Consider the following 26981-nt stretch of genomic DNA (forward strand, 5'->3'; position numbering starts at 1 on the left):
TTATTCGGAGGAGAAGGGCGTTGCCAACCTCTGCGGCTAGTCAGGACCAATCATAGGGAAGTTCTTTGGGATATTGGTAGTGCCCATTTTTTGTATAGTATCACATAGAGCTATATCATATTAGTGCCTTCTTCTGGCTCTATTCAGGGACCTTTTATTGTGTGTTTTGTCTTTTTTTGTATTTTTGTTGTGGGATTTGGTTTTTAATGCATATCTAAAAAATAAATATTTAAGGGATTTTTATATGTGAGAAAACCCAAAATGAAATTAACATAAATGGCCATGAGCAAATTGATGGTAAAGGTAACTAGTGGTGACAAAATGCCTGATAATAACACAGTGAATTTTTATACGTTTTAAACCCTTAATGACCGATAGACGTCTTTTTACTGACCTATAGACGTCTTTTTACTGACCTGCGATATAAGAGGCTAGCGTTCCCCGACAGGTGACAATCCTGTAACTGTCACCTGAACACTATAGCTGACAACTTGCTGCATTAGCCATGATCAGTGTTGGCACCAACCATGCACGTTTAACATTCTGCTGTCAATAGTGACTACAGCATCTAAATAGTTAACAGAGTGTGGGGTCTTCCTCTTTAATCTCATTGGCACTTTGAGATCTTGATTGTGTGGATCTGATGTTTGCCTTGGCAGGTAATCAAAATTTAGGTGGTGAAAATAAACTTTTTCATTCTTGTCGTGCCACTTTCCATTATTTTCTGAAAATAACCAGAAGGATTAATGAACTACCTGAAAGCAGTTTTAAATACGTTGAGGGGTGCGGTTTTTAAAATGGTATGACTTTTGTGTGGTTTCCAACATATAGGACCCCCAAAGTCACTTCAAAACTGAACAGAATCCCTATAAAAATAAGTTTTGTAAATTTCCTTGAAAAAATTAACAATTACTGCTACATTTTTAAACCTTCTAAAATGCTAACAAAATCAAACAACGCTTTACAAATGGTGCTGATGTAAGGCAGACATGAGGGAAATGTTATTTATTCATGTTTTTGTGTGGTATGGCTATTGGGATTAAAGGGATAGTCATTCAAAGTTTGAAAATTGCAATTTTTAAAACATTTTTGTCAAATTTCTGATATTTTTATAAATTAACGCAAAACATATCAACCTAAATTTACCATTATTATAAAGTATCATGTGTCAAAAAAAAAATCAATGATATATGTAGAAGCGTTCCAGAGTTATTACCACATAAAGTGACACTGGTCAGATTTGAAAAAAATGGTCCGGTCACTAAGGGGATAAAATTAAAAATAGTCTAAAAATTATCAATTTTGGGGAACAGATGCCTGCCAGTGTTTAAACACATATGGTGTGTATGGAAAAATCAATGGCTTAGTGACTTTTTAACAAGCAATGCTCCAAAAAATATCCTTTTTTTCTGGAGTAGCAACGTGTTTGATGTATGGAAAGTAAGAAAACAATGGCTTCCTTTAGTCATCAAAAAATTATTCCTGTTTTAAAAGCAGTTAAAGGTTTGTTTTACCCTGTGCGGAGTAGGGTTACTCTCCAGCAGTGCAGTAAAGTATTGACTGTGAAGAAGAAATGGTTTATTTTAGATGTAAAAGTTACCCCTTTTTAGCAACAGCTTTAGGTTTGTTGTTATATTTACCAAGTGCAGAGTAGGGTTCCGTCACAGCAGCAAAAGTATGGCCGTGTAGGGGCAGTGGTAGTTGCAGCAACAGCATTATATATTATAATGATATAATCATAATATATAATTATATATATATATATATATATATATATATATTCCAGAAATTAAATGGGATTTGGTATTTTACCTTCATTATTTCCCAATCAGCTGGTGCTTCTAGATAATCTAGACATTATTAGGATGATTACCTCCCCAGACACACAGATTATCGTGTACACGGCACAGTTGTGCACTGATATCATTACCATACATTAGGGGAACACTATTGTAAATGTGTCATTGGTTTCCTATGGATATTGACACAGAATGATTTATTAGCAAATGTCTACAAAATCAACACGGTTGATTTTTTTTCCTAGATGTGTTTTGTGATCTTGCTCACATTAACTAAAACAGCATGTGCCATGCATTGCATGAGGCTGTTGTAATGTGCTGAGCTCAACATCAGAGGCCTCACTGTTCAAAGGCAATAAACATGTTCTATACGTTAGAATTCCGACTAACTCATCATTAAGCCTGGGATACATTTTCTCCAAAGTGGAAACAAATACTTGGAATAATACAAGCGCGTCACATAGCTGAGCCTCCGATACATTTCTTAGAGCCGTGTAAGCTTTAATGGAACATTTACAGCAAATACGAGGCTGTTACACCTAAATGCTAAAGAAATGACACCAGCACTAGTTACAATAGATAAATAAAGACATCCTGCGAGACCTGTAAGATTTTCACGTCTTACGCAGACTAGTATCATTAGTGAATGTAATGTGAGAACTACTACGAGTTCTCCAGTTTACACTTGTATAGGACACAAATAAACCATCGCAAAACTGGGTCAACTACCTGAAATCCTGTGTGAAATCACAAAGGGGTATTGAGTCGTACTGGGCGTAATTACCAGTTCGTGCTTTGGTTAACAAATTGATATAATAATAACAGATGGTGTAAGGAATAGAGTCGACTAGTGATGTTCAGGTTTCTCTACATGGAAATACAGTGAAATTCCTTTATCCAGCAATAGTAAGATTAAAGAGGTGCCAGATTACAAAACATCCTGGATTATCAGATGGATAAAGCAAAATACAGGGTGGGCCATGAAAATCAGACCCGTGTTTCCCTTGTGTGGTTTGTGCAGGATAATGGTTATCAGGGCTCATTCATCATTGTTCATGCGGAAATCACAGAATAACATATGGTGAGCAAAGGGTTGTGGCCTTAAAAGTGAAGAATGAGGAGATTTCTTAGATTCCACAGCCCATCTTAGCAAATGCCAAACTGATGGATCCAATTTTATCATTGAAATTCAAATGATGTTTCAAGATGGTATATTAACTTTAATTAAAAGAGTAATACTATGATTTTCACCATAACTATTTACCTACAGTCCAATCCCAATAACATGATATTCTTATAATTTACTACGTATGCCCATCAATTGTAAAACGTTACCTTAATGTGTGCTTCCACTTGGAGCCATCCATTAGTTCTGACTCATGGATTGCACACAACATGTCTTAAAGGGTTGTCTAGTACTTTATATTGATGACTTATTCTCAGGATAGGTCATTAATATTAGATCAGTTAGGGAGGGACACCCGGCACCCCCTCCGATCAGCTCCTCTGGCACCAGTGGTGGCTGGAAGTGATCAGTTGATCAGTAGGGATGCCTGGTGTCGCACATCCACCACTGTGATGTTGATGACCTGATTTAAAGATAGGTCATCAATATAAGGTACTGGACAACCCATTTCAGGTACCCTGGGGTATCTGGCCCAAGACATCTGCAGCAGATCCTTTAAGACCCTTTAGTTGCAATGTGAATCCAGTGATCCAGTGTTGTCCTTCACATGTCTATTGGTGGCATTTTCAGCAGTAGATATCAGTCAGTATGGGCACCTGGCCCATTTGCATCTGCACAGTACCATACACACCAAGCTGTGGCAATGCCCTGTGTGTTGTGACTCATCTGTTACCAGGGTTATGTTGCCTTTTCTGAGGGCAGCATAAAGTAGTAATTGAGACTTTGATTCTGGTGCTGTCACGTTCCCCGGTCTTCTCACAGCCCCAGAATCATTGTCATTATTGTATGATGCCCTGTAACCTTTCCTTGTTAAAGTTGCTTTTCTGCCGACTAGGACCAGGAGGGCAAGCAATGCATATCAATAAACATTGGTTGCCCATGACTTTGATGCCCGTTCCCCGGCTGTCCTTCATTGGACTACTTTTGATATGCACTAATCACAGCATCCCAAGAACCCCCCACGAGACCTACTGGTTTGAAGATACTCCGATCCAGATGTCTAACTCTTGTCAGAGTTGCCCAGATCCGTGCTCTGGCTCATTTTTTTCAGCTTTCAACACATTAACTTCAAAAAGTTGCCTAATATATCCCCCCTCCTTGATGAGTGCCATTGTAAAAAAATAATCAGCATTTTTCACTAGACCTAATTCAGTGTTATGGATGACCAGTGTTTATGCATCCTACACTGAAGGCTCTTTTTTACCTTGTTATTACATTCATACGACATTAATATTTCAATGCACCCACACGTGTATGTAATGTGATGGCTGTGACCAATGCCGTGCTCAGCTCGGTTACATCTACATTTTTATTGTCACTCGATCGGTTGGATATGTTGTATAACTTTCTTGAAAATAACATCCATTTACTAAATGAAGGCTTCTTTTATGGAATTAAATGCATCACAGTAGCCTCTAGAGCGGGATCTGTCACCGCACTTTTAGGAAATAATGAAGGAATATGGGTGTTCAGAGATACAATGAAGCGCTAATAGCTGACGGTTCTGGAACACTGGAATGGATATAATAAGATGGGAGCTATTTTGCCATCGCAGATTCAGCATAATAGAAAGTTCAGGGGTTTATAGTTGCTAAAAAGCTAAATTTAGAAGATGAGGAACGGGATGGAGAATGCCTCATTTTATCCATTTACCTTACGCTATTTCTACAGCTCGTTAAGGTCTAATTTAATGAAATAATGTGCTAAGTGATCATGAATCACTGAGATAGGGGACATTCTTTCACCACATTCTTAGGACTGGTACTGTCATTATTTGCTATTTCTCCGGCAGCAGATATAGTTGTTGACCCAAATTTCTGTGCGTATATTGCAGTACGGTATCTTTCATGTCTCTCCTGCACGTGGACGATGAACTATGCTTGTTCTCTGGGATGGATTTTGTATAAAGCTATAACAATAAATGCTACAAGTATGATCAATTTTTGGCTCTTTAAATGTAAACTTCCTGCCCCCGGTCACATACTCTCCCTCCGGCGTCTCCACTGTTTTTCGGTGCCGCTCTGGTCCCTCGACACCATCTTCTGAGCACAGCTTCTGATTGGCCGGAAGCCAGAAGCTACGTCACACTCTCTCTATACAAGTCTATGAGAGCCAGAACATGGCCAGAACGAGACTGCCCTAGAGATGTATTGAAAAGTGACCTCCGCGCCGCTCCATGAAACACTGTAGTAGCCATCCGGTCACTTTTCATCAGATACTGTTGGGAGTGATGCTGGAAAACGATGAAGGCGGCAGCAGGTGAGTATGAGACAAGGGGATGGGGACTTCCAATTAAAGCACCACTCTAGTAGTGCGATAAAAAAAACCACTGGAGTGGTGCTACATCTGAAGCTACAAGTCTTCTCTTATATCCTGTTGTATGATGATAAGTCTGCTCTTTTTTTGTTATAAGTATCTACAGAAAAAACAGAGATGTCCATTTTTGTGTCGTGTATCAAACTCACCTATTTAAATCAATGGATCCATGAAAAAAAACAGACAGACAGCACATACAGTATATGCCAACCGCATGTCATCCATTTAATGGTGTTTAAGGATATGTTCACACAACCGTATTTTTGGTTTGAGTGCTGTCCGTGTATAAAAAATTTACTTCGCACACAAAGTTATTCAATTGTTCAGATGACGGTTTCTTCACACGGACCAAATTTCCACATGAAAAAAATGCTGAATGCACTAGTTTCTTTCATATTTCAGATAAGATTCTCTAATTCAATTCTACAGATGCACAAAAAGAAATCAGATCAGCTACTGATCAACTGGGGAGCAGAGGGTTAAATGAGTAAAACATAGGTTGGACTGAAACTTTAGTCCCATGCTGTATAACATGGTGCCTGCAGACTGGACTGCTTTTCCATGGTGACAGGCTCCCGTTAAATGTCCTGGGAAGGGACGCACATATGTGGAGAGTGCTGAGAAGCTGAGCTCCCTCCACATGTGGCATATGCTGGCTATATTACGTAGCTGGCATCTGTCTGTAAGGCTGGTTTCACACGTCTGGATATTTCCGGTACCGGAAAAAACAGTACCGGAGATATCCGTGTCCGTGTGCACCTGTGTGGCACACATGTGGCATAGGTGTTGCAACCGTGTGACATGTACTGGCATTTGGGAATCAGCAGTACAGTTAGCGCTGTTCCCAAGCGCCGGGTGCTGAACAATGTCCTCATCATGGTTCCCTGCCGGCACTGCAATCAGCACCAGCAGGGACAATGATGAGAGTAGAAGTGTCTGACTCCTGTGTCTCCACCTGTAAAAATAAGAATAAAATAAAAAAAATCCATATACTCACCTGTCCGAAGTGTCCCCCGCTATAATCCATGAGACCGCTCACACCAAGGAACCAGGGAGAATGACGTGCTGCTGCAGTGAGCAGGCCCCGAACCTCTGCTGCACTCAGTGAGTGACAGGACACCGCTTGCTGAGTGCATCTCCGGGGCCCGCTCACTGCAGGAGTCATTCTCCCCGGCTCCTCGGCGTGAGCGTTTACATGGATTACAGCAGGGGATACTTAGGTGAGTATACTGGTGAGTATAAGAATTTTTTATTTTATTCTTATTTTTAGAGGTGGAGACACCGGGAGCAGACTACTACTCTCAACATTGTCCCCTGCGGGTGCTGATCAAAGCGCCAGCTGGGGACAATGATGAGGACAGCGTTCAGCACCCAGTGTTTGGGAACAGCGCTAACTGTACATTGATTCCTAAGCACCGGTATGTGTCACATGGATGGCACGTGTTTACACCTACCCACTGACTTTAATGGGTCCATGTGATCCATGCAGCCGGCCAAAAACGGCCATGTCTACACGTGGATAACATGGACACACGGTCCGTGTAAACACACTGACATGTGCGTAGACCCATTCATTTGAATATGTCTGCTTGTGTCAGTGTCTCCGGTACGTGTGGAAACTGTCACCACACGTACCAGGAATACTGACGGGTGAAAGAGCCCTAATGGTCACAGCTGGCGCAAAGTTCCAGCTGCGAATGTTAATCCCTGACAGAAATGTTTAAATGGAACGTGCTCACACACTGGCTCCCATCGGCCCCCCATGATCATGTTGTGGGTTACTACAGTATGACATTGTGTCAGTCGTTTACTATGAAATCTGGGGGACTGCGGTATATCCACATCATGGTCATCTTGGTCTTCATGTTAAGCTCAAATATAGGCTGAGCTGCACAGCAGAACAAGATTTTCACTATATACTGCAATACTGTGGAATTACAGTATATAGTGTAAGTGATTAAAGAAGTTGTCCACTACTTTATATGAAACCTCCAATGTATCCCCCCGGGGCCCAGAAGTGGTTTTGTAAATACCTTGCGGTGCCTTTTCTGCCTCTGAGTGGCGCTATCGCTGGCCGTTCAGAGGCATCACGTGACCCGTCACTGATGTCACGTCAAGTCACGTCACACCCAGCATCCACCGCGCGTTTTCCCAGTGAATGAGGAGAGGCAGAGCGCGCGGTGGATGCCGGGTGTGACGTGCGGGGTAACCCCGTCCACAGCCCAGCGTCCACCGTGGAACGCAGAATAGAGAGACCCCCTGCTGCAGCCTAAACTTGTCGGGACATCAGCGGATGTCAGAGCCGGCTGCAGCCGGGGGTCACGTGATGCCTGTGAGTGCCCAGTGATAGCGCTGCTCACAGGCAGAAAAGGCACCACAAGGTATTTAGAGAAACACTTATGGGCCCTGTGGGAATATATTGGGGGATCATATAAAGTAGTGGACAACCCCTTTAACTGATTGAAGGTGCAAGTCCCTTAAGGAGAAAAAATTATAAAAAAAATGATGAAGTGCAGTATTAATATACAGTATATGGTTTAAAGTTACATTTATTCTAGGATTTGGTATGAACATAAGTATAGTTTTTTTTATCTACCTTATATTTTTAAAAAAAATATGTGCAATAAAGATGCGTTTGTGACATTGTAAGAGACATCACTTTTTTCTTTTTCTGCTCACATGATTGTCTGAGACTTTTTTGCACAAACAAGTTGTAGTATTTGTTGGGTCTATTTTTAAGTAGAAATTGCTCATTGACTGATTTTTTAATTTTTTGTGAAAATTAAAGCGAAGCCATAAGTGTTTTTTTATGGCATACACTATGCAGAATAAATAAATTCATTCTATCATAATAATTACAGTGGTACCAAATATGTAAAGTATTTTTTATAGTAACATATTAAAAACATTTTTAGAGAAAAAAAAACATTTTAGGAGTGGGGGAAACTTTTAAATGTATCATGCCTAATTTTATTTTTTAATTGTTCTAGAGAATTAAACATTATTTGTGATCAATCCTCATTGCAGCACTGTAAAAGGATTGGACTCCAGAGATTTAGCCACATAATCACGTGGGATAGCTCCACTATGGAGTCCGCATGAGACATGACCAAGGTCCACACAGCTGTCTCTTGTGAATGCTCATTATATGTGGAAACAACAAATTGACCTTTTCCTTATTTAGAGGTATTAATGAAAAAAAAAACGTATTAGTTCCTAGATAGTCAAATAAAACACAAAAATGTCTGGATGAAGCAGTTTCCAAATATGTTTGCGTGGGTCAAGAAAAGTGGACCTGTCATCTTAAGATTTGTGTTCCCCAACATGATGGCTTGAAGCATTATTATTGGGAAGAACCTGTCACATCACAAAAAATTCACACAATGGAGACATTGTCTCATGACTCCCTTCAGTACCTTCCAGTCCGCATTCTCGCTCGTCTCATGGTTTTACTCAAGTTAAACTAAGAAGACAATTTGGTATGAATTATCATCAAGTACATCTGTAATGAGTCAAAGAGCTTAAACCGGGAACTAGACTGACTGTATCCCTGTGTGTCCTGGCACGATCTCCGTCCAGCCTTCTTGGCATGATCTCATTAGCTCCTTTTTAATTTATCGAAATCATTTAATGCTGGATCTTCCCAATATTCAGACATAAGTGCGTTGGATTGTGTAGAAAATAAGGATTTCTGAGAACACGTTTACCTGCTGGCCCACCCAGCGTGCTCGAACGAGATGTGAAATTGACTTGCTGCAAAGTCAGGGGTTAGATCTCAGTAATGGGAAAGGAAAGAACTGAAAAGGCTGACTGATGGAAGCTGATCCAGATGGGAACTGCATTGTAATATTGCAGCATGGCATCTCACAGCATAGGGTTCAGCTCCAGCCCAGATTTCATAGTAAATCACTGTGCTGAAAGGCTTGGCTGGCCCAACTCCAGGTTCCTTCTGTGATTATTAATTAGCATCAAAAACCTCTTTTGTTGTGTTTTACCCAGAACATTAAAAAGCTGAAGTTCCAACATGGTGATAAAATAATAATAAAAAAAATATTAACCACAAAAGAATTCGAGTACATGAAGCTGATAAAACCTCCCATCCCAATGTCCCTTAACACTATACCAAGCCAGCGTTGCTATTTTTTCTCGGCATGTTGTCATTTTTTGAATAACAGCAGGACAATAATAACTGTTAATTAAAGGCTCAGCCCCGCCGTGTCAATATGCATTGTCATTTCTATTAAGCAATATGTTAGCGAACATTAGAAAAACATGAGTCTGCTTAGAGGATAGGAGAACAAAGCCGATAAATAGCTTCCTTTTCCACGGCTTTGTACATAATTATATACTTTCAACATAAGCCTTAGCACATGGGAATTCAGATTGTAAGTATGGCCAAGTTGTAAAAATAAATGATAACATAAAATATATATCTGTATGTATCACTGGCTAACAAGGAGCTGGGAAGCATTGTGAAGTTACGCAGATGGCAATAGAACACGTACTTATAAAACATCCTGAGCTGCCGTCAATACTGACTGCACAGTGTGTATGTAATTTGTAGGGATCATTATGGGAAACTGTATGGGAGTGCATAGAACCATGTAAAAATACATGCGCCTTCCTAAAACAATATACATTAGTACATATCCATTAAGCTGAATCAGAAAACCTTAATGTTACTGTTACTTCTAGGGAAATTATTAACAGACCTGGACGCATATTACATAACAAGGTGTTTTTGAGCAACATCAAGGGTGTAGTTCTTGGTGCAGAGTTGTCGCCAACTCATTTATATTAACATTTTCCAAAACTGCATTTGGAAAATACAATGGCAGATGTTATATAGAAAAGCATCCTGGGAAATTATATAATGGGACTCACTAGAAATAGAGTAACGACTTGGAAGTACAATGAAGAACCACCCAATTCCTGTAGCAAAGCCTGTAATAAAAGTTTTCTCTCTGGGAAACTGACTGATGAGGAGGATGAAGCAAGAGGCTATAGTTATGGGACACTAAAGGCCAAAGATAAAGTGTCACTACTCTTGGGAGATTAAATTGTTAGCACAGAAGACCACCTACAGCATCTAGGCAATCTTTTTCTAGTCATATCTCTACGGATTCGCAGAGTATATATACTTTCTCTTATAAACACATTGGGGAGATTTACTGAGCAAATGATCCTGAATTCTGGCATAAATTTTAGACACTTTTTGGACCTTGCTCAATGAGGGGAGTAACTTTATGCCAACTACCTTTATTGTCTTATGTTACACAAAAATGTTATCTCAATTTTGCTGCACGTTGTTATATGTAAAGCTGTGCGACTATTCCATGAAGTCACTCATACTTTTCGAGCCTGGCAAAAAAAGTGACTAAAACGCAATGGGGCTGATTTACTAAACTATATGTTCCCTAATTCTGGTTTAATTTTTGAAAAAAGATGCCTTGTCTCGCATTTATTATTTGATTTACATATGTTTTTTTGCCAAGCTCAAAAAGAGGCGGTAGCATAGTGTGCCAAGACAGGGCCTAAATGGCAGCAAAATTTGTCATAAGTATTTGGTGAAAATAAGCTAATATGTGTAAACTCGGACTAAACAGTTGTAGAGATTCACACTCAGCAGTAGGCAGCATTCACACAGCCGTTGGATTCTTGTGTCAAAACAATGACAATTATTTCCACAGGTTGCACAGCACTGAAAACAAAACCATAAGCACAAAATCCCTAGCCTTGTCCAGGCGCTAACTAAGCAAAATAGACTCTGGCTACTCATGCAAGTCTGAACTAGTCCAAGTTTGGTCAAAGAAACCGACTATTGTCCATAAGAACCAGTGATACTTGCAGTTTGGTACACATGGCCCTGAGCAGACTTCATTTAGAGAGACTCTGGTTTGTCTCTACACAGCTCCAACACAACCCACCCTGCTCAGCTTACCCAGCTCACTGAGAGAGACAGAGGCCAATACATTTCCTGGTTCTTAGTCAAAGCCGTCCAGGTGCATCTAATCAAGACCCGGAGTGCTAGGATTTAACAGAGTCCTACCTGACTTTCCTAAATTGACTCTCCTGATTTTTCTAAATTGATCCGAGCAGGAGGCTCATGTTTGATTATATAAGGCTGACCTGTGAATTGCATGTCACGCCAGGTGTGAGTGCAACACAGAGAGTCATGCCAGGTGTGATTGCAACACAGAGGGGAAAGGGAAAGGGAGCCCAGACATTAGGGAAAGGGGGAAGAGGTGACCTCCTAATCTGGACTAGCATCAACCTGTCTCCCCCTAACGTCCCTATACAGCCTCCGCAGCTGTTGCTGATTACGTGCCTTGCCCTACTATCCCTGGCATAAGGCTAAAGCTGGGGATGGAAGGAGATGAGCACTAGTCAATCTCCGCTAGAACTCTAAAGACAAAAGGGGAAGACAACACAGGGAAATAATAACTTAGCTTAAGAAGAACTCCAATAGGGCACATGGCCTCAAGACTCCAAAGTGGACGTGCTGCTGCTTCAGCCAAGTTCCAAGTAGAAATGAGTATAACCGGCGACAACCACCTGGAGAGATCAGGTATATATACACCTAGGCCAGAGGGAGGTAGTTGCTGGGTCCTAAAGACAGCCTCCTATCTAGGCAGCTGTCTGCGTTGCCAAACATGGAGACCTCCTGCAAACCACTGCAGGGCGACTGTCTGTTACCTCTGACACACCCGTGACATTGTAAGACTGCAGAATTAGTCTATATGGTTGCTTGCATGTTCCCGCTTAATTATGTGGGGACTGGGGAAACAAAAAGACAATTCAGGCAGACAGTGGGGAATCACTTGGGCAATATCCATCATAAACGGCAAACACCGAAAGCATGTCACATGAATGAAGTTCACCATGGTGCTATAAAAGAGATATCATTTTGTGTGGTTGAGGTCATCAGGGGTAAGGTTAGAAAGGGTGACCACAACAGATCCATCCTATAAAAGGAGAGTTAACGAAATTTTCGTTTTGATTGTTTGTCTCGTAAGGGATTAAATAAGCAGCTGTCATACACCTGTTTTCTATAGTTTGGAGATTATGCTTAGGTTTAAGTTGAATCTAGCCGGTTGAGGGATTTGTGTGATTTACCAATATGGAATTTCGCTATGCTAACTGGTAGCTTATATTTAAATTCCCTTATCAGAACTTTTTTTAGATCTACTGTTCACCTGACATGTTTACACCTACGTTGTAGTCCCGTAAATATATTTCATTTATATAAAAATGATTATGTTTATCCATCACTTAGATTTTGCTTTTTTATGAAACCCACTTTGATACTGGGATAATCACATATTCATATGTCTCCTTATACAGTATAGGTGTGATTGGTCCTCTTGCCCCTCTCTTACCATGTCCAGTACCTTTGTCCAATATTCACTTTGATATAATAAGATGCTATCACTTTAAGATGGATCATAGGATGCGTCCACGGTGGAACACAATTGGTCACACCACTGAGGGATGGGGCGGGCGTCCCTGGTTTCGCACATTGCACTCCAGAATGGAAGGCATACACCCACACTAATGCGCATAGCGTGCTCTAGTGTTTGGCGATGCGCTCCAAGATGGAACACATGGGTCCAAGCGCATGCACACTGGACGTTGACATCAAACTTATGTATATCTAATTAGCTGTGGTGCACTGGACGCATGCATAATAGGGGTTATGGAGACATTAAGCTCCTATACTTCATCAGTCTGGAGGTGAATATGACCCAAGAGAGGAAGGGGTGTATACCAATTATGTTATTGGCTACTTAAACATGGACACACGCTAGCCGGGTCGACCATGCTGGGCTTGCTATCTTAACAAGATGTCATCATTATTGGCCTCCTGAGGAACCTGTTCATGGGGAAACACGTTGAGAAAATGACAATAGTGTCATATGGATTAGTATCGCTTTTCTGTTTAACCTTAGTTACCTGCCAACAGTACTATTGTTTTATACGGTTCTTAATCACATTAACCCATTTATCTATAGGGCACCCTAGGGGTTCCTGGTGTCAGTTGTCAAGGAGAATGGCGCCACTATCGCTATCATTTTAGGGCACCAACCTCCGCGGGTTAACCAAGTATTCATTAAAGGTTTATTATATAGGGTCATATATGCCTGTGGTGATCGACCTATTTATGTAGCAGGGCACTTCTGATCTTTACACTGTGCCACTTTATCGTTGTTTGGGGTCACCACCCTTCTAGGTTATTTGTTTGTGTTTATTTGTTTTTTTTTTAATGCATATCAATTCAACAAATAGATTTTAAGGGGATTTTTATGTTATATATTTGATTAGACCCTGAGCAATAGTTGTTTTCCATGATCTAACCTAGTACATCCACAAACCTGCACCTATTTTTGGGTACCCATTTCCAGTCATGCTGTTTTTTGGAAGGTGATAAATTTCCTGCTACTTTAACACCCGCAAAGTTGGCTTCTGACTGAGCCAATCAGCAAGCGGTTTCTAGCAAATCCCTATTCTTCCAGGGTTTTAGTAGGTTGCCATAATATTTCGGGAAGGGATTCCTTTTACCTGGTAATTTATTATGGACTATGGTATTTGATGTGTTTAGAAACCTGGAGCTTCCCCACTCCACAATCTGTAAGGGAGGAAGGGGATGCCTGCCTAGGCAGCCAGATCATCCATACCGCCTAGCCAGCCAGATCTGTCATACTTCCTAGCCAGCCAGATCAGCCAGATCAGCCATACCGCCTAGCCAGCCAGATCAGCCATACTACCTAGCCAGCCAGATCTGTCATACTACCTAGCCATCCAGATCAGTCATACTGCCTAGCCAGCAGGATCAACCATACTGCCTAGCCAGTCAGATCAAACTAAACCTGGCGATCAATGGGGTGACAGATGTTGCTACCAGATCTCCCTCATGTCCAGCACTAGCCGCCTTCACCTTTATGTGCACGTCCTGGAGAGGTCGCATTATTCTTCTCCATATGGCACTCACACAGGGCATCTGCTTTGGCTTTCATTACTGTCTGTTTTCTGCTGATGCAATGTGTAACGTGTTTGACTATGTGATGTGTCTGCTATCATATCTGGATGTATATTATGTTTCACTGTAAAAATGATACAATGTACAAATTCTGCTGTTAAGTGTTACGTATTACGTGTTGGCATTAACCTTCTAAGCCCGAGTAGGGCAATCCTCCAGCCATGGTTCCCTAGAGGTGTCCTCCACAGGTAGTTTTCCTCGCCTGAGTGCTGAAGGATGCTTCTTCATGAATTGGAGGTTTGCCATTTTCAGTGTCTGTTTCATAGTAATTGGCTGATTCTAAATTTCAGACACTGAATGAAATGTGGTTTGTAATAAAATTTGGTCTATTTAACTTCTACTACTTCATAGAGTACCTGCCACTCGGTAAGGCACCTGCCATCCAGTGTGGGAACTAACACAAGTACCTAATGCTCAGGCTTAAATTGTCTCACCCAGCCGTCCCAGCCGACCGATTATCCCCCCTTGATTTTGCCTCTTGGGTCTAGAGGAGGAATTCTTTTACCTGGTCCCTCAACATAACAAATCATTATTCCTGGCTCATTGCGGAAAACAACTATTAGTTCCCAGCCACTGGGCAACACCATTTACCACACTTAAATTTTCCAGAGTACCTTTAACTGTAAAGTCACTGAGCTGCGCAGTCCCAAAGTTGTACTGGGACTCCTCCAGACCAGAGATATTGGCTTCAGGGGATGCTTCCTCATCCTCATTTCAAGCCAGTACAGGGAAAGGAAATTCACCGTTTACCTCATGTGACCTTGATACCATAGCCGACTCCTGGCGGCATACTTGTCTACTGGGTGCTTCAACTTTAGTTCACAAGTCCCAGAAAAATGGAAAGTCACATCCAACAATTATAGCATGCAATAAGTCTTTAACCGCTACTACTTCATAGGACACAGAATGACAGTCTATGTGTATGTCGACCCGGACCATGGGTTAGTTCTTGGTGTCTCCATGTCTCCAATTAAACACCGTGCCCCAGTCCATTCCTAGGAACTAGCACATATGGAAGTGTAGCCATTACCAGGGTCACCAAACTTCCTGAGTCCAGGAGTCCCATCATTTGGACACTGTTCACAGTCACCTGTCATTGCTCAGATGCCTCACTAGGATAAGGAACAGCAATGTGACGTGCCCCCTGGGCCGTGGGGTACTCGGTAGCCGGGACAGTCGATGCTGGGGGATGTCACGGTGCCAGTGACCCCGTCCGCAGATCCTCTGGAGCTGATGGTGACGCAGCAGAGTTGGTTTAGCTCTCCACAGGCAGAGCTAAGCTCCAGGGCAGGATGTAGTGATGTTATGAGGTAGATGTTGTTGGTGCTGTGTAGTGCAGGGCTGGTGATGGCGCAGCAATTTTTCAAGGACACAGTGGGGTGCAGTCTTCAGCTTTTACTCACAGTTGTTAAGTTCCTCAGGTTACACTGACGCACCCCCTGGGCCGTGGGGGGTTCTCGGCAGCCGGGCCTATGGATGCTGGTGGGGGATATCACGGTGGCTGGCCCAGTCCGTGGCCCAGGGCGGTCAATAAAAAGGGGGGGGGGTTCTTCTATTTATAGGGGGATTTATAGAGTTTTTTTATAGAGTTTGTGACGCCACCTGTGGAATGCGGCTAAAGGGAGCTGCCGCTGCTGAGCAGTCCTCTGAAGCTGATGTTACTGCAGCAGGGATGGTGTGGCTCTCCACAGGAAGAGCTAGCTCCAGGGCAGTGTAGACGATGTTGCAGGTTGTGCTGGGCATTGTAGTGCAGGGGGAAAGATGGCGCAGCTGAAATAATGGACGGAGGCAGTGCGGTGCAGTCATCCGAGTCCTTACTCACAGTTCTCATATACGTTCCACTGATACACTGCGCGGGTGCCAGCCTCCCACTTCGCGCTGCGTTCTCCAGACCGGAGGTTCAGCTCTTCTTCAGGTAGGTTAGGAGCACCTGACGGAACCCCGCTTTCTTATGTTCCTCTCTAGACCGACTTCATGCTGGGTCTTCTCCCTCCTGCCCTGCGCTTCCCCACTCACAGTCCCGCTCGGGTGCTCTGAGGTCCCTCTGGGCAACTTGGAGTTCCCGGACCTGCTTGACCCTCACGGTGACTAGGATGAGGCTTTGGCAACTGAACTATAAAAGCCAGAAGCCTCTGGTTTTTCCAGCCAAGACCTGGAGTAACACAGCTGGTCCAGGGGCCGGTCCCCTTCTTGCGGCCTGATCCCTCTGTCTTCTGACAGATTCGGGCGTACGGGTGCCGTCCTGCACTCGCCGTACCCCCTGGGATCCCTTCAATAGAACGGAGCCTTTCTCCTCTGCTCCCCTCCTGGGCCTCTAGCACTAGGCCCCACTATGGAGCAGAGCTCCTAAAGAGACTCTGCTCCCTGACTGACTAACACTCTCTTCTGATCTACTGAACTAACACCCTTAGGTGGCTTCCCTTTTTATACCTCCTACTATGGTGCTCCCCTACTCTCCTTCCTCCACCCACACCCACTACTGGTTCCCCCTTCCTTTGGTTCCCCCCACTCCAGCCAGGGACAAGGCTCAGCAGGAAACACATTGCATCTTGCCCTTCCAGCGTAGTGTTGGATGCAGGTGTTGGGGTTCCGGACAGCACTCCCTCCTTACCTGAGAGAAGGAGATACCACACCTCTGGGTGAGGTGCAGTACCTATGTGGTGACTGAATCCTCAGGGGCGCCACAACACTTTCCGGATTATAACTGCCCACGTCATCCTGTGTTCACCAAGGAAGGGGTTCAGCAGCTCTCAATTCTCTCAGAAGTACTTAAACAGGACCCTGTTCTATGTTCCTTTCTTGGTCGTCTTCCCTGTGCTGGCTCTCACCCTCCTGCCCTGCACCTCACAATCAGTGTCCCAAGCCGGTAGCCTCGGGTCTTGTCGGGCGACGTGCAGTCCCCTGGACTCTCTGTGGCCACCTTTTCGGCGATGTAATTGTGGTGGTTAGCAGCTGCACCTTAAAAATGCAGCAAACTATGGTTATCAAGCTGAGTCTGATTATTCTCCACTAGTTTAGGGGCCGGTCCCCTCTGCGGCCTGATCCCTCCACGTCCGTGTAGATTCGGGCACATGGGTGGCTTACTGCAGTCACCATGCCCTTGGGATCCCCTCTGTCTCTGGAGCCTTCCCTCTGCTCCTGTCCTCTCTCACTCTCTCTCCTGGGCCTTTCAGACTAGGCCCGCTCTCCTCTCTCCTGAGCGGAGCTCCTTCTGAGCTCCCACTCCCCACTGTTTCTCCTCTGTACTCACACTGCACTCCTGCTCCAAGCACTGGAGCAGGAGACTGGCTTGTTCTAGAACCTTCTACCTTCTTTTTATACTCCTTCTTACGGTGCTCCCCTGATATTCTTTCTCCACCCACACTCACTACATGGTTCCCCCTCTCTTGGTTCCCCCCCTTCCAACCAGGGCTCAGCAGTAGATTCGTGCATCTTGCCCCTCCTGCTGGTCTGCAGTGGTGTAGTGTTGGATGCAGATGGGTGGGTCCTGGGTAGTACTCTTTCCTTAACTGAGAGTGGGGTACCACACCTCTGGGTGAGATGCAGTACCTCTGTGGCAACTGAACCCGCAGGGGCGCCACAAATGCAGACAGGGAAGCCGAAGTAGACCTATGCTACAGTCCATTGGTTCTGAGACCAACAGACAATGGGCTGATATATGACCCAGTGTACAACACCTCTAGCAGACAACAGTAAGAGATATAGCCCTGGAACCTGGCTTTGACCCTTGCTGGGTCCATGGGCACCCCTCAGATTTGGTCTTAGGCCCCCTCTTTTGTGTATCCCAGAAAGGTGACTTCAGGCTTCCTTGATTGCTTAGGGAGTTCTTCATAGTCAAGTATCTTTCCACGAGGCTCACAAGGTGATCTGCATTCTAGAGATCTCCTTGGCAACCCAGCTTTGTATGGATTTAGGTAGTAAGTGGATAAATTTGTCCACTACCACTTTTTCACCATCTGTGCCAAAGAGCGCAGCCAATTTTGCACCCGGTGTAAAAGGTTGAACATCTAGAACCGAGGAGGCTTGTCCATTTGGTAGCACCAGAGGTACACTTGTGGAGCCCGAATTCCCGGGGTTACACCCATATGTACCATAATATCCACCTTCAGCTTGCCGTACTCCCTGACATCCTGCATGGCAAGGTTATAGTATGCTTTCAGCTGTTCTCCAGTAAGGTACAGAGCTAGGACCTTTGCCCATTGCTCTGGCGGCTGTTTCTCTTTGTCTGTCACCCTCTCAAAGATAAACAGGAAAGCCTCAACATCATCCTCCAGAGTCATTTTCTGCAAGGCCTCTGGTACTGTTCACCTCACACAAATACTGTCCCTTTGGCTGGCAGAAAGTTTTGTCTCCCTGGCTCAGAGGCACACAGGCACTGGATGCTTCTGTCAAAACAATGTGACGTTTATTTCCACAGGCTGCACAACACCAAAAACAAAACCATAAATGCAAAATCCGTTGCCTTGTCCAGGTGCTAACTATACAAAATAGATCCTGGCTACTCATGCACAGCTAAGTTAATCCGGGTTCAGTCAAACAAAATGGCTATTGTCCATAGAAACCAGTGATACTTGCAGGTTGGTGCACACAGCCCTGTGCAGACTCCTTTCAGAGAGACTATGGTTTATCTCTCCCCAGCTACAATACAACACATCCACTCTGCCCAGCTTCCCCAGCTGACTGAGAGAAACATAGGTGAACACATGTCCTAGTTATTAGTCAAAGCTAGTGATGCGCCCCCTAGGATCGTGGGGTACTCGCCACCGGGTCTGTCGGTTCCTTGGGATAGTCACGGGGGCGTGACCCGGTCCGGGGCCCTGGGCAGTCAATAAAAAGGACAGTTTATTTAGGGGAAACGTTTTGTGATGCCACCAGTGGTATGCGGCTATAGGTGGCCGCCGCTGCTGAAAGAGACTGCTGGGGCCGTTGGTGACGCAGCTGGGATGGATTTGCTCCCCACGGATAGAGCGGGGCCCCAGGGCTACCGGTACGGTTTATGTAGGGGATTGTGGATGTTGGGGTGCAGGACTGAGGGTGCAGATAATGACCAGATGACACAAGAATGGTGATTTCTTCTACCTTTACTTGATATTTGTTGGTGCAGACCAGTGCACTGGTAACAGAAGGTAATGGAGATCCGGGCAGCCTAGAAGCAATTTGGGATCCACCTCGCCGGGTGGAGTAGTAGGTCTTCCTTCTGCGCTGTCCTCTTTGGCCCTGCTGCCTAAAGCTATGCTACGGCCCTCTTTCCTGAGTGATCGTTAAATCCTAGCCCGTATGGCAGGCAGCTCGAGCCTTCGTGTGGCTCCGGGCTCTAGTATGCTGCTGATTTGCAGGGTGTTTGGTGGGGCCAGGAGACCTGCAGTCTCCTGCCCTCTGGATTTAGCTGCCGGGACTTCAGTACCCGAGCAACAACGGACTCCGGTGTCCGATTTCTGGCGCTTTTCTCTGGGGCGAGCTGGGTCACAGCTCCCCTCCCCAGGTTCTCCTTCGTCTTCCACTCGCTCTCCTCCGTCCCCAACTGACTCTCCTCCATCTCCAACTGACTTTCCTCCGTCTCCAACTGACTCCCCTAACCCCTGCCTCCGGACCCCAATTTAAAGGGGAAGCTCCCCTGAAACCCGGGTTAGAGCTCCCCCTTCTGATCTGGAGCCAGGAAAAGTGTTGGATGCTGGTATTACCTGAGAAGGGGACTTCTCCTTGCTTCCAGGCATGGCATCACCCCCTGTGAGGGAGGCAATGCCACTGTGGCAACCGGACTCCTGGGGTGCCACACTAGCCAGGTGAATCTATTCAACACCTGCAGTGCTAGGATTTAACTCAGTCCTACCTGGCTTTCCTACACAGTATAAAGATTTGCCTAATTTATTAAACAGCACAAGCCACATATGTGGCCCGTCTTCTTGCTGTTTAGTCTAAAGTTGGAAGATATTATGGGGGAACTTTTTAAAGTGACTTTTCCTAGTTGTTTTGCTTTTGCATCAAATTTATGAAAGTGTCATACAATGTTTGATAAATTCGGCGCATCTTATGATATTACATTCCTATGTAGGACTTAGTTTTAATAAATCAGCACTGATAAATGTGGTGAAAGGCATGAACGTCAGTTTCATTACACAAATTAAGCCAAGAATTCTGGTGCATTCAGCTTAGTAAATCTCGTCCATTATTTTCATTTTACTTGTGTATACATTCTGTCATTCTGTGAAAATCATTTTTCACTTCTTTCAAACCCAGTACAGAAAAGAAAACTATCTATAAATATGCAGAATATATTACAGCAGTTGGCTTCGTTTCAGAGGAATAATTAAAGAGCTATTCCAGGAGGCTCCTATAAATTGCCACTATCAATGCTGCTTTGCTTGCTGATGATTTCAATTTAAAGAAAATAAATAATCTCATCATAATTTCATGCATTGCAGGAAATGTTTAACGCTCTCTTCTGTATCCATGTTCATACTGATCTTCCTGGTTCATGAATCGATAATACAGGCTGAGCTACACAAAGCAGAGCCCTTTTCTCCTTGTGTTTTGTACGGTATAATAGATAATGAAAGAGTGATGTACTGTACTTACTCGTTACGGCAGGGTACACAGCCTGCACAGCGAGGGCCACATGCGACCCCTATTCCATTTTGTGTGGCCCTCAACCTTCTGTATACAGTAAAAATGTATAAATATTAGAAGAATAGGCCAGCTAAAAGCAGTAACTTTGTTTATAATTCATCAAAAAACATGATTAATAACATCCAGTAAAAAGAGAATATAGCACAGGAATGAAGTTCTATTCCACAAAGAGATAACCTAAACCAGATGGATGACAAATCCACAATGCACAAAGCTATATAACTACACCATGGCATATAGGGCCAAATGACCAAACAGCCAATGAAACAATAATGGAAAGATAAGTATACCTAAAAGTAGCTCAAATGGTGATAAGAAATAGTTGATGGGAAAATCCAAATTCAAGTAGACCAGCCGCAACGCGCGTTTCGCATTAGCTTCTTCCAGCAACATTTTAAGGGACCTTGAGAATGGAAGGGGTCCCGCGAAAGTCACCACAGGTGTGCTTCCCTCAATTTCGGTCAATGTCTCTGCCCTCCTGCTAAATTCATGACCCACACCCAGGATCTGTCTACAAGTTGGAAGCCCGTACCACAGTCTGGATGATTTGTTCACAGTGGTGACTATGCTGCAAAGTTATTTCTATTATTTGTATATATTCTGGATGAAATATTATTGGATAAATTATGAAGAAAAACAACCTGTTGTGCCATTTTTTTATCATCAGGTCCAGCAGCCTTCTGCAATACACTTGCTTCTTTTTATCCCCCACCTTTAACTCTTGCACAAGCAATTTCTAACGTGCACCTGCTTGGATAATTTTTGGATCAATTTCCTTGAGCTTCTAACACTCGTTCCCTGGATATCTGCATCAATGATAAGTGTCCCAATTAGTGATGAGCGAGTATGTATCGTTAACTCTTTCTAACAGCCGTGACACTTGCAGTCGCGGCGACAGTAACAGAAATGCCAAGCACGCCGCAAATACTCAGCAAGCACCCAAGCATGCTCGCTGAGTTAACGAACGATACATACTCGCTCATCACTAGTCCCAACAAATGGTTTTCTCTTTTTCTGGCATTGACCACAAATCCTATGTATACTGTTTCTGCATCAAACCATTTCCTGTGTACTACTTTTTGATTGTATGTAAAATCCGGAAAATTACTAACAAAACAGTTATATATTTCTAGAAATCAGCCTGTGTATAAATTCTTTGTTCAATCAAATGAACACACTCATTAAGAAGAGCCACAAGTAGTAAACCCTCTTTCCCAAACAAAAATGGCAACCAGATTTACATGGGTTAAAAAAGGGTGAGGTTTTGTGGATATGACATCACCTGTAGTTTGACTTCCCAATAATGGAGAAGACATTCATAGAGCAAACAAGCGCTTTCCGCAGGTATTAATGATAAAACACGGGTTGTATCTCAGGATAAGTATAAGTAATGCAATGCAGTGACTCAAATGTTTGTAAAGATTAATTTCATATGTAAACTGGTGATCAAAGGCTTTGCCCCATGTGGCTTCCCAATGGGAAATCAGCTGTTTGCTGAGGATGCCGGAAGGTGAACCCACAGTGCTCCGCTGATCGCCGAGTAGGGATGTCTCTGCTAAAGTCTTTTGGTAATAGTACAGTGGGGGAAATAATTATTTGATCCCTTGCTGTTTTTGTACGTTTGCCCACTGACAAAGACATGAACAGTCTATAATTTTAAGGGTAGGTTAATTTTAACATTGAGAGATAGAATATCCAAAAAACAAATCAAGAAAATCACATTATATAAATTAGATACATTTTTTTGCATTTTGCAGTGAGAAATAAGTATTTGATCCCCCTACAAACCATTATGAGCTCTGGCTCCTACAGACCAGTTAGATGCTCCTAATCAGCTCGTTATCGGCATTAAAGACAGCTGTCTTACATAGTCACCTGTATAAAAGACTCCTGTCCACAGACTCAATTAATCAGACTCTAACCTCTACAATATGGGCAAGACCAAAGAGCTTTCTAAGGATGTCAGGGACAAGATCATAGACCTGCACAAAGCAGGAATGGGCTACAAAACCATAAGTAAGACAATGGGTGAGAAGGAGACAACTGTTGGTGCAATAGTAAGAAAATGGAAGAAATACAAAATGACTGTCAATCGACATCGATCTCGGGCACCATGCAAAATCTCACCTCGTGGGGTATCCTTGATCATGAGGAAAGTGAAAAATCAGCCTAAAACTACACGGGGGGAACTTGTTAATGATCTCAAGGCAGCTGGGACCACAATCACCAAGAAAACCATCGGTAACACATTATGCCTTAAAGGTTTAAAATCCTGCAGTGCCCGCAAGGTCCCCCTGCTCAAGAAGGCACATGTGCAGACCCGTCTGAAGTTTGCCAATGAACACCTAGATGATTCTGTGAGTTATTGGGAGAAGGTGCTGTGGTCAGATGAGACAAAAATTGAGCTCTTTGGCATTAACTCCATTAGCTGTGTTTGGAGGAAGAAGAAGGATGAGTACAACCCTAAGAACATCGTCCCAACCGTGAAGCATGGTGGGGGAAACATTATACTTTGAGGGTGCTTTTCTGCCAAGGGGACATGACAACTGCACCGTACTGAAGGGAAGATGGATGGGGACATGTATCGCGAGATTTTAGCCAACAACCTCCTTCCCTCAGTAAGAGCATTGAAGATGGGTCATAGCTGGGTCTTCCAGCAAGACAATGACTCAAAACATACAGCCAAGGCAACAAAGGAGTGGCTCAAAAAGAAGCACAGTAAGGTCATGGAGTGGCCTAGCCAGTCTCCAGACCTTAATCCAAGTGAAAACTTATGGAGGGAGTTGAAGCTCCGAGTTGCCAAGTGACAGCTTCAAAATTGTAATGATTTAGAGATGATCTTCAAAGAGTAGTGGACCAAAATTCCTCCTGACCCATGCGCAAACCTCATCAACTACAAAAAACGTCTGACTGCTGTGCTTGCCAACAAGGGTTTTGCAACCAAGTATTAAGTGTTGTTTGCCAGAGGGATCAAATACTTATTTCTCACTGCAAAATGCAAAAAAAATTATCTAATTTATACAATGTGATTTTCTTAATTTTTTTAGGGATATTATATCTCTCAATGTTAAAATTAACTTACACTTAAAGAGAATGTGTCATCCCCTTGGGTGATATCAGACCTCTACTACGGGCATACAGGTGATAGACAGGCCCTGTGATGTGCCCTGCTCTGCCTCCTTTCCCGCTCATGCGCAAAGCACCGCTCCCATTGAGGGTGCTTTGTTTCCCTCCGGCCCCGTTTGGCTGCGTACTGCCAACAGAGTGGGTGTCTCAGTGACCGCAATACAAGGCTGTGGCGCAGTACGCAGCCAAACAGGGCTAGAGGGAAACAAAGTGTGCTCCATGGGAGCGGCGCTTTATGCATGTGCGGGAGGGGAGGCAGAGCAGGGCACGTCACAGCCTGTCACAGGGCCCTGTAACATGCAGAGGAGGGAAGGAATATGGTAATTTAGCACAGAGGCAGCGATTTAGGGGAATAGCAAGCAGATAGGAGGGGTTTGCTTGGCGTCCCCCGGATGCCAAGCCTCTGGAAAACAGTCTTTATAAAACCAGATTTCTCTGCAATCAGACCTCTGCTATGGGCCATAAAGGTAAGTATAGATTTACTTTTCTATACCCTGTATGCCCATAGTAGAGGTCTGATATCGCCCAGGGGGGGTGACACATTCCCTTTAAAATTATAGACTGTTCATGTCTTTGTCAGTGGGCAAACTTACAAAAACAAAGGGATCAAATACTTATTTCCCCCACTGTAGATACTGTTGACAGGACTGCCTACCAATATAAATATTTAGTGCCCTTTTCCGCAAACACTCTGACACCATATACTCATACTTTTCACAAGCAGGGTGCCACCATACACCCGAAGCAGAGTAGTTTAAAAAAGATATACAAAAACCCTTGGATTTTGCATTTGACCAGCAGTAGGGATGAGCGGACCCGTGGAAGTTAGGGTTCTGGAACCCGACCCGAACTTTAGTCCAGAACTTTACCCAAATTTCAACCTAAACCCAAACCCCTATTGTAATGTATGGGGACCCGAACTTTGGAGCTGGAAAATTCACTCTGTCTCTCTCCTTCCAGACTTCCCCCGGAACTCCGATCATTAAAATGAACTTCCAGGAGAAGTTCATGTTCAGTGTTCAACACCGGACAGTACGAACCCCGAACTTTAAATTTCAGGTTCGCTCATCTATAACCAACAGCTCAAACACACAGGAGAAGGCAATAAAATGCCAATTGCCTGTACCAGCCATTTGGTGGCCACTCAAGGAGGTGTGAACTTTGCAAGCACCAAATAAACATTAGATATTAGACTAGATATTTGCATAACGCTATGTAAATACCTTACACATACTACACTAATGACATAGCATGTGCTAAACAGGTAACTTGATTCTTAGAATTGTCTAATAAATCTTCCTGTTTATGGTCACTTAAATATCCCACCCTGCCTCGGATAAAGATCCTAATGGCACTGTTATTACTTTTATTAGGGGTGGTCACCCAGCATCTGCTCCCTGCTAAGGATCATAAAAGGGGATTGCAGGACTAGTAAAATATGTGTGCTGTGTTTTTTAGAAATAGTGCCATAACTGTGGTCAGTTTGTTTCTGGAATTGCAGATCAGCTATATTTAAAGAAGCACTCCCATGTATATTTTTCTATTAAATATGTATATATATGCATGTAACGTAGTATGAGTGTATTAATATACTCACTTACCACTGTCTTCTCCGGTGTCCTGTGCCATTCTCCTTTGCTTCTTAGTGACGTCATCGCTCTAAAGGCTATCCGGCTCACTCTGTGCTCTATATGTGAGCCGGGTGTCTTGGAAGTCTCTTTTACAATGCAAGCTCATGGCACCTCATTCAATGCTGCTTTCTGACACTTCAAAGGCTTGCATTGTAAAAGCCACTTCCGAGTCATGTGGAGCGCAGTGTGATCCGGAGGTGTCTGCATAGCGGTGGTGACGTCACTGAGAAGAGGAGCAGAACAGTGCTGGACACCAGAAAAAGCGGTCAGTAGGTGGGTATATTAATACACTCACACTATATTACATGCATATATACACACATTTAATAAAAAAATATACATGGGAGTACTTCATTAAGGCCATGGTCACACGTTGAGTATTTTTTACCTAAGTATTGGTAACCCAAAATCAGGAGTGGAACAATCAGAGGAAAAGTATAATAGAAGCACGTCACCACTTCTGTATTTCTCACCCACTCCTGGTTTTGGCTTACAAATACTGATGTGAAATACTGAAAGTGTGAACGTGGCCTAATGGACATGTGTGGTAGTGTTTTTGGCAATAAAGCAGTCATGCTATTCTAACACTGACAGCCCTATTAAGATAATTTATTGATAGCTGAATAGAATATTAACAATCCTGCAGGAGGACAACGTAGATTCTTAATTTCATGGTAATACTCAATTCCCTTCAAATAACAGCTCTGTAGACGGATATCTTAATCTGGGAGCAGCATAAAATAATTTCTATTCATGCAAGCCTACGTCGCTCCATTTATTCCACAAGTCATTTAAGACAGGTGTTTAAGGATTCCAAATTATCTTAAAGTATGAGGTGAATTATCTAATGGAGAAAGCCATATGTTACGATGCTTTTTTTTAATCTCACATGAACATCTGACATTCCTGAAGGCATCATAGCATGTCAACTTTAGGCGTATCACATAGTCTGTGCGATGAAGGAATCTGGGCACTGACCTACAATTGCACAGGCATGAGTAAATGTGAGCGTTAGTGCCCACATGTGCCTCATTAACAGGAGCTGTTCACATTCAGATCTGATGGTCATCACAAGCAGAATTAGACATTGAAGGCCAGAATCTCCAGACTGTTCGTGCAGGTGTCTCCTATGACAGCATGACTGAATTACGTGCATTCATTAACACCTCTCATGATACCACAGAGCTAAACATTGTTACACCTACTTAGCTCGATCATTTTGCAACCTGAGCTTTTCGTGGAGCATATTCCATCGTACA

The sequence above is a fragment of the Phyllobates terribilis genome, unplaced genomic scaffold (genome assembly GCF_046119375.1).
Source record: "Phyllobates terribilis strain yellow unplaced genomic scaffold, ASM4611937v1 Scaffold_7__3_contigs__length_470593459, whole genome shotgun sequence".
In the NCBI taxonomy this organism is placed as follows: domain Eukaryota; kingdom Metazoa; phylum Chordata; class Amphibia; order Anura; family Dendrobatidae; genus Phyllobates; species Phyllobates terribilis.